The sequence below is a fragment of the Mus caroli genome, chromosome 17 (assembly GCF_900094665.2).
Source record: "Mus caroli chromosome 17, CAROLI_EIJ_v1.1, whole genome shotgun sequence".
In the NCBI taxonomy this organism is placed as follows: Eukaryota; Metazoa; Chordata; class Mammalia; order Rodentia; family Muridae; genus Mus; species Mus caroli.
The window spans coordinates 19,667,102-19,673,993 of NC_034586.1; positions in this window are offsets into that span (position 1 = coordinate 19,667,102).

Below are 6,892 nucleotides of genomic sequence, written 5' to 3' on the forward strand. Positions count from 1 at the left end.
AGACAGAGGCAGAGGCAGAGACAGAGACAGAGACAGAGACAGAGACAGAGACAGAGACAGAGACAGAGGCAGAGGCAGAGACAGAGACAGAGGGAGGAAGGAACAGAGGGCAGGGTGGTGATGGTAGTATCAGTTGATCCCACTGTCTCAGCTCTCTGAAGTTTGGCCTCATCATGTCCTCCCTCCAATGTTGAGCCCTTGATAGAGTTACTCAACTTCCGTCACACCTCACTTTTCCCATCTACAAAGCCGACCACTTGGTTGTTGTGAAGATTAGCTGGGTGAGCCATGGAGCATGGAGTCTGGAGTAATGCCAGACATGTGGCCAATTCTACAAAATTGCAGGAAGAACGGAAGGCGAACACGCCCATCTTCAGGTTGGGTCGCCCACAGCCTATTCCCCAGCTCATGATTCCGATCTGATACCAGAGACCATCCATGTTGCAGACCAAGGGTCCTCCTGAGTCACCCTGAGGAGGAGCAAGGGTGAGCCTGATAACTTGGTGGGTGGGGTTGGGGAAGGGAACACTATGGGGTAGAAGGCTGCATGAGGTCTTCCCCTGGCAGCCACAGAGCCTCAGGCTCTTCATCAGGAAAGTAGGGCCATGTTTTCCGCCTCTGAGGGCTTCAGGGATGATGGAGATAACTATCATGAGTGGGAATTGGGAAGTAGGTTTATAGGCTGGGTAATTAAAGGCTATAAATGATTTCTCACAGATGAAACTAAAGCATGCTGATGGCAGACCTGGAGCGAGCTCTCCAGCCTGAAGTGAAGGAGAGGGGGACTTCCTCAGAGGGGTAGGCAGACTCACATTGCAGGTGTCTGCGCTCTCATCCTCAGCGCCAGCACAGAACACATCCTTGGTGATCAAGTGGTGTAGGGAGAAAAATCTCGAACAGTTCCTGGCACCTGCTGTTGTTTAGGATGCTGACCTGTACTTCTCCAAGGTGATAGGGCGGTGGCAGAGGCTCTGGGGGTAGGAAGATACAGAGCACAGTATTGAGGTCTCCTCTACTCTTAAGGGCAAGAGTACACCTCTTACATAAGGGTGGTGTTCCCTGCTGATCACCCCACACCACGGACAGTCCAGTATGACAGAATGAACCAGCGTGGAGGCAAGTGTTGAAGTTCCCTGAGTCCCCCAGTTCCTCTATGTCTGCTCTGGAAGGGCTAGCCCCTGAGTGTGGCAGTGGAGGGAGACCTTTGCTGGAGCATAAGCGGGAGGGGTTAGGGGTGCTGAGATAGTTTGGGCACACAGGATTCCAAGATGGAGATTCCCAAGTTCACCAGCTTGGTGGTGCATGCCTGAACTACTCTCAGCATGGAGGTGACAGGATTGTGAGTTTGAGGCCAGCCTAGACTACAAAGAAAAACATAGTCTTTAAAATGCTCCCAGGGTTGGGACTGGAAAACTGCTAAGAGCACGTACTGCTCTTGCAAAGGACCCAGGTTTAGTCCCCAGAACCCACATGAAGACTCACATTTCCATTGGTCTGGTGTTTCTTCTGATATGATGTGCACATGCACACATACATGCACGCACACACACACACACACACAGAGGCACTTGAGTACACACACACCCTCACTCAGGTGAGCACACATATGCACACATGTGCACACACACACATACCCAGGTATATACACACACAAAATAAAATAAGATGAAATTCTAGAAATATTGCCAGGGCCAATAGGATGTTTATAAACATGTTTATGTTTATGATTACACTGTCACTGTCTTCAGACACACCAGAAGAGGGCATCGGATCCCATTGCAGATGGTTGTGAGCCACCATGAGGTTGCTGCAACTTGAACTCAGGACCTCTGGAAGAGCAGCCAGTGCTCTTAACAATCTCTCCAGCCCTACCCATCATGCCTATCATGTATATTACAGTATTGTAACAAGCCCCAGCTCTACTTCATAAGAACAGCAGCAAAGACAAAAAACAAAAGGACAAGAAGGGAATCCGGATGACAGTTGTACAGCAGCAAATTAGATAGCTTGCCTGCCAAGGTGACACAGAAAGATCCCAGGAATCTCATGCACTGTTAAACAGACTCAAGATAGAGCCACAATAAACAAAGAGATAAAATCAGCCATCAAGGTATCCCAACAAAGGAGAAGTGCCTGGGTGTGTCACTGTTAAATTCTATCAATGTGTAAAGAAAAAAGATCCTGGATCCTTCCTGAACTCTCCCTAACAACAGGCCAGAGAAACACTTCCTGATTTACACACTCGGCCAGTGAGACCCAAGGGCTGAAGCCAAAAGAAACCCAAAACTCGGGACCACTCATAAATATCCTAAAGCCGGTGGTGGTGCACGCCTTAAATCCCACCCAGTACTAGAGAAGTAGAGGCAGGGGGATCTCTGAGTTTAAGGCCAGCCTGGTCTACATAGTGAGTTCCAGGACACCCAGGGCTATGTAGAGAACCTGTCTCAACCAATAAATAAATAATAAAAAGAAATTAGTAAGTAATAAAAAAATACAAAGACATCACAGCATGCAGCAATGAGGCCGTCAGCGCAGGAAAGAGCTATGATCCATGAGCAACCACAAGGGTCCCACAAGGGTATAGGAGGTCCCTGCGTGGGAAATCGGCACAGCAGAGACATGTTAGAAGGAGAAAAGACAGTCTCCATCAGTGCAGAGAAAACATTTGATCAAATGTTACAGTCTTTCATATAACAAAGCAAAATTCGATAGCCAGGTACGGTGGCGTGGCCTGCGACCCCAGTGCTGGAACTGGGGACAGGAGGGTCTGGCTCACAGGCAGGCAGCCTACCAATGTTGGTGGGCTCATGGTACAGAGAGCCCCTGACTCAAAAACAAAGCAAAACAAAACAAAATCAGGGGCTGGAGGGATGGCTCAGCAGTTAAGAGCCCTGATTGCTCTTCCAGAGGTCCTGAGTTCAATTCTCAGCAACCACATGGTGGCTCACAGACATTTATAATGGGATCCGATGCCCTTTTCTGATGTGTCTGAAGATAGCAACAGTGTACTTGCATATATAAAATAAATATATCTTTAGACACAAAACCAAACCAAACCAAACCCAATGTGGGGCCATTGAGATGGCTCATCTGGCAAAGGCATTTACTGCTGAGCCTGATGACCTGGGTTCTATTTCCAGAGCCCACATGGTAACAGGAGAGAACTGGTTCTTGCTACTTGTCCTCCAACCCCCACAAGCATGCTGTCATATGACTGCACTCCTCCCCCAAATAAGTAAAATTTAAAACTATATGTGTTTTTATATATGCATATTTTATATGTGCATAATTTATTTATACATGCATGAAAACTGAGATGAAGAACGTTTGAGGAAGATGCACAAGGTTGACCTCTGACCTCTCTACACATGCGCACGCACACACGCTTGTAATCTCACGGGCCTGGACGTGCACATATACATGAAGATGCACATAATCCCTCCCACCTCCAAAACCCAAAAATTCCCTGCTCTTTCATAAAAGCACTAAGCCATCTAGGATCCGAAGGCAACTACCTCCACAAAGCTACATTGTGCTCAATGGTGGAAAAAAAAAAGCTTTTGCTCCAGAGTAATAATGAGGTGGGCATCTCTCCTTTTTGTGCATGATATCCTGGAAGATCTAGGCAGAGAAATTAGGTGAGAAAGAGAAATAAGGACTGGTGAGACAGCTCAGTGGTCAGAGGCACAGCCTGATGGCCTAAGTTCAACTCCCAGGCCACATAATGGAAGAAGAGAACCAACTCCTTTTGTAAATTGTTCTCTCTCTCTCTCTCTTTCACACACACACACATACACACACCACATATATACACATAACACATATAGCACAAATGCACACACATAATACATACACACATAAAACACATATACACACAACACACATGCCATACAACACATACCAAATACACAACACGCGTGCACTCAGAGTAATGAATATTCCTTTTCAGAGGAAGAATTAAAGGCATCCAAACTGGAAAGGGGAAAGGATGAATCTTTAAGTTGGGCTGGTATGTGAACGAAGCCAGACCCATAGGACCACAAACTGTATTTCGCTTATGGGCAGAAAACAATGGTTCCGTGCTCAGAAAGTCGGGTTGTGGTTATCAGGGGCTGTAGGGAGGGACTCATGAGGAGTAAAGGCCGGGTGGGAATGAAGGTCCTTAGTTGAACAGTATTGTGAACACACTAAATGGGGTTGGAGCACACTCTTTGTACGGTTCCTTAATGGTATGTGAATTACAACTTAGAGAGAAGCAGTTCCTACTACTGCCACAAGGGGCAACGTTGAGGACAGTACATTACATTTAAGAATCCGGACCATTTTTCTCTGACTACTTGTGTAGTGTTTCCAGAGGTAGCTAAGAGCCCGAAAGCAGGTCTGGGCTGCCAAGGGCTACAGGTTCTAGGGACATGAGGAGATTGAGAGAAATGGTGGAGGGGTATGAAGTTTTCTTGTTTTGTTTTGTTTTGTTTATTTGTTTGTTTGTTTTAGACAGCCCAGGCTGGTCTCAAACTTGCTATGGAGTCCAGGATATTGAGCGTAGGATAGACATGAACTCCTGACCTTCCTGGCTTCCCTTCCCAAGGGCTGGGCTTATACCACAATGTCCACTGAGGTTTTTGCTTTTTGTTTTCCAAGACAGGGTTTTTATTTCTGTAATCCTGGAACTTGCTCTGTAGACTAGGCTGGCAGGTTTTCTTTTTGAAATGATGAAAATGTTGCACTTAGACAGAGGTGACAGCCTATGGCCTCACCACTCTGAACATGCCTGATCTTGAAGGCTAAAGTGTCACCTAGTGAGGACTTAGAGGCATGATAATGGTGACAGTTTCACTGGTGTTAAAATGTGTGATTTCAACACTGCTCATGTTCATACTTTAGGGCTTGTAAATTAAGTCAGTGTCAAGGAGACTGTCCTCAAAGGCCTTAAGCACCCATTCCGACTGAGGAATGCAAGCCTGGCTGAGTCCCTCCCTGCGTCTCTGGCCATTGGCCCACCCCTGCTCCAGAACAGAAGGCAGCTCCATGCAGGTGGGAAGCAATGGGGCTGGGGCCTGAGCAGGAAGGCAGGAGGCTCTTGGAGCTCCAGAGCTAGAGAAGGGCTTCGGGGCCTGCTGTGGCTGAAACAGGGTACAGATAGCACACCCACATGCCCACCCTGTGTTGCTAATCTCACTCAAATCCTCCTGAAGGACTCCCCAGCCGGTCACCCAGCACCTGGGCTGGTGCTGGGACATAAAGGCGGAAGGCTGCACACAGACAGGCTGGATGTCCTTGTTGTAGGTGACGGAGGAGGCCAGCCTCAGCAGGGCAAGGTCATGGGACTTCAGCTTGTCTTCAGAGTTTACGATGTTGTGCTTTTACCCTGTACCGTCCAGAATAGGCCTTCCTGTTCCAGTAAGACGGCTTGGATGTAAGCTGCTCAAGCTGGACGGTCCACTTTTCTGGATCAAGGTACCTAGCAGGGAAGATGAAAGTGATCAGGACCTTCAGGAGGACTGCTAGCCATCTGAGCCCACTGGATCTCTGTGTGAGGTGACACCATGGCTCCGGTACTATTTACTTGCTGAGACCCCCTTGTAGAAACAGAGCCTAGACATAACCAGATTCCCTTCTCCTGGGACTCTGAGGAGAGAAACAGGAAGACCACAGTCCCCAATGGTCTGGACACTTTTTTTTTTTTTTTTTTTTTTGAGACAGGGTTTCTCTGTGTAGCCCTGGCTGTCCTGGAACTCACTCTGTAGACCAGGCTGGCCTCGAACTCAGAAATCCGCCTGCCTCTGCCTCCTAAGTGCTGGGATTAAAGGCGTGAGCCACCACCGCCTGGCTGGTCTGGTCACTTCTTAAGTGCCTCTCTGAATAGAATACATATCTGGTATGGGGCTGGGGATGTAACTCAATTGACAGAGTTTGCTTATCATAAGTGAATCCCTGGGTTTGACCGCCCCCCCTCCCCACCCCCCCATCCCCCGCCCCAGAATTGTATAGCATGCCAGGAGGTAGAGGCCAGAGGATCAGAAGTTCAAAGTCATCTTCTGTTAAGTAAAAAGTTCGGGCTGGTGAGATGGCTCAGTGGGTAAGAGCACCCGACTGCTCTTCCGAAGGTCCGGAGTTCAAATCCCAGCAACCACATGGTGGCTCACAACCATCCTTAATGAGATCTGACTCTCTCTTCTGGAGTGTCTGAAGACAGCTATAGTATACTTACATATAATAAATAAATAAATCTAAAAAAAAAAAAAAAGTCCAAGGCACCTCAAAACCAACCAACCAACCTTGGTGTGGGCCTAAGATCTGCCTCATCTTCCTCCAAGGGAAGGTGGGATGAGACCTGCACCTTCCTAATTCGATTTGGTAGGGGGCGTGAGCATAGATGAATAGACCCCCAAACCGCGTGGGAATGTTTGAATAAAACATCCTGGAAGCTGTCTCGAAAAAACAAACAAACAAAAAAAACCAAAACAAAACCAAAAACATCCTGGAAGAATTAGAGTGGCGCCCCCTGCAGGGCCAACGGTAAGGTTATTGAATTGTAAGCAGCGCTGGGAGCCCAGGATATTAGGAGGCTTAGGAGGCTGCCCGACCTGGCTCCCTACCATTTCACACTCACTTTCTTTCTTTCTTTTTTTTTTTAAAGATTTATTTATTGATTATATGTAAGTTCACTGTAGTTGTCTTCAGACACACCAGAAGAGGGAGTCAGATCTTGTTTTGGATGGTTGTGAGCCACCATGTGGTTGCTGGGATTTGAACTCCGGACCTTCGGAAGAGCAGTCGGGTGCTCTTATCCACTGAGCCATCTCACCAGCCCCAATGCCATACTCTTAAGGTCCATTGTAGACATAAAATTTTTGCAGTCTACTTTTAATAAGGGTTCACCCTCTGCTCT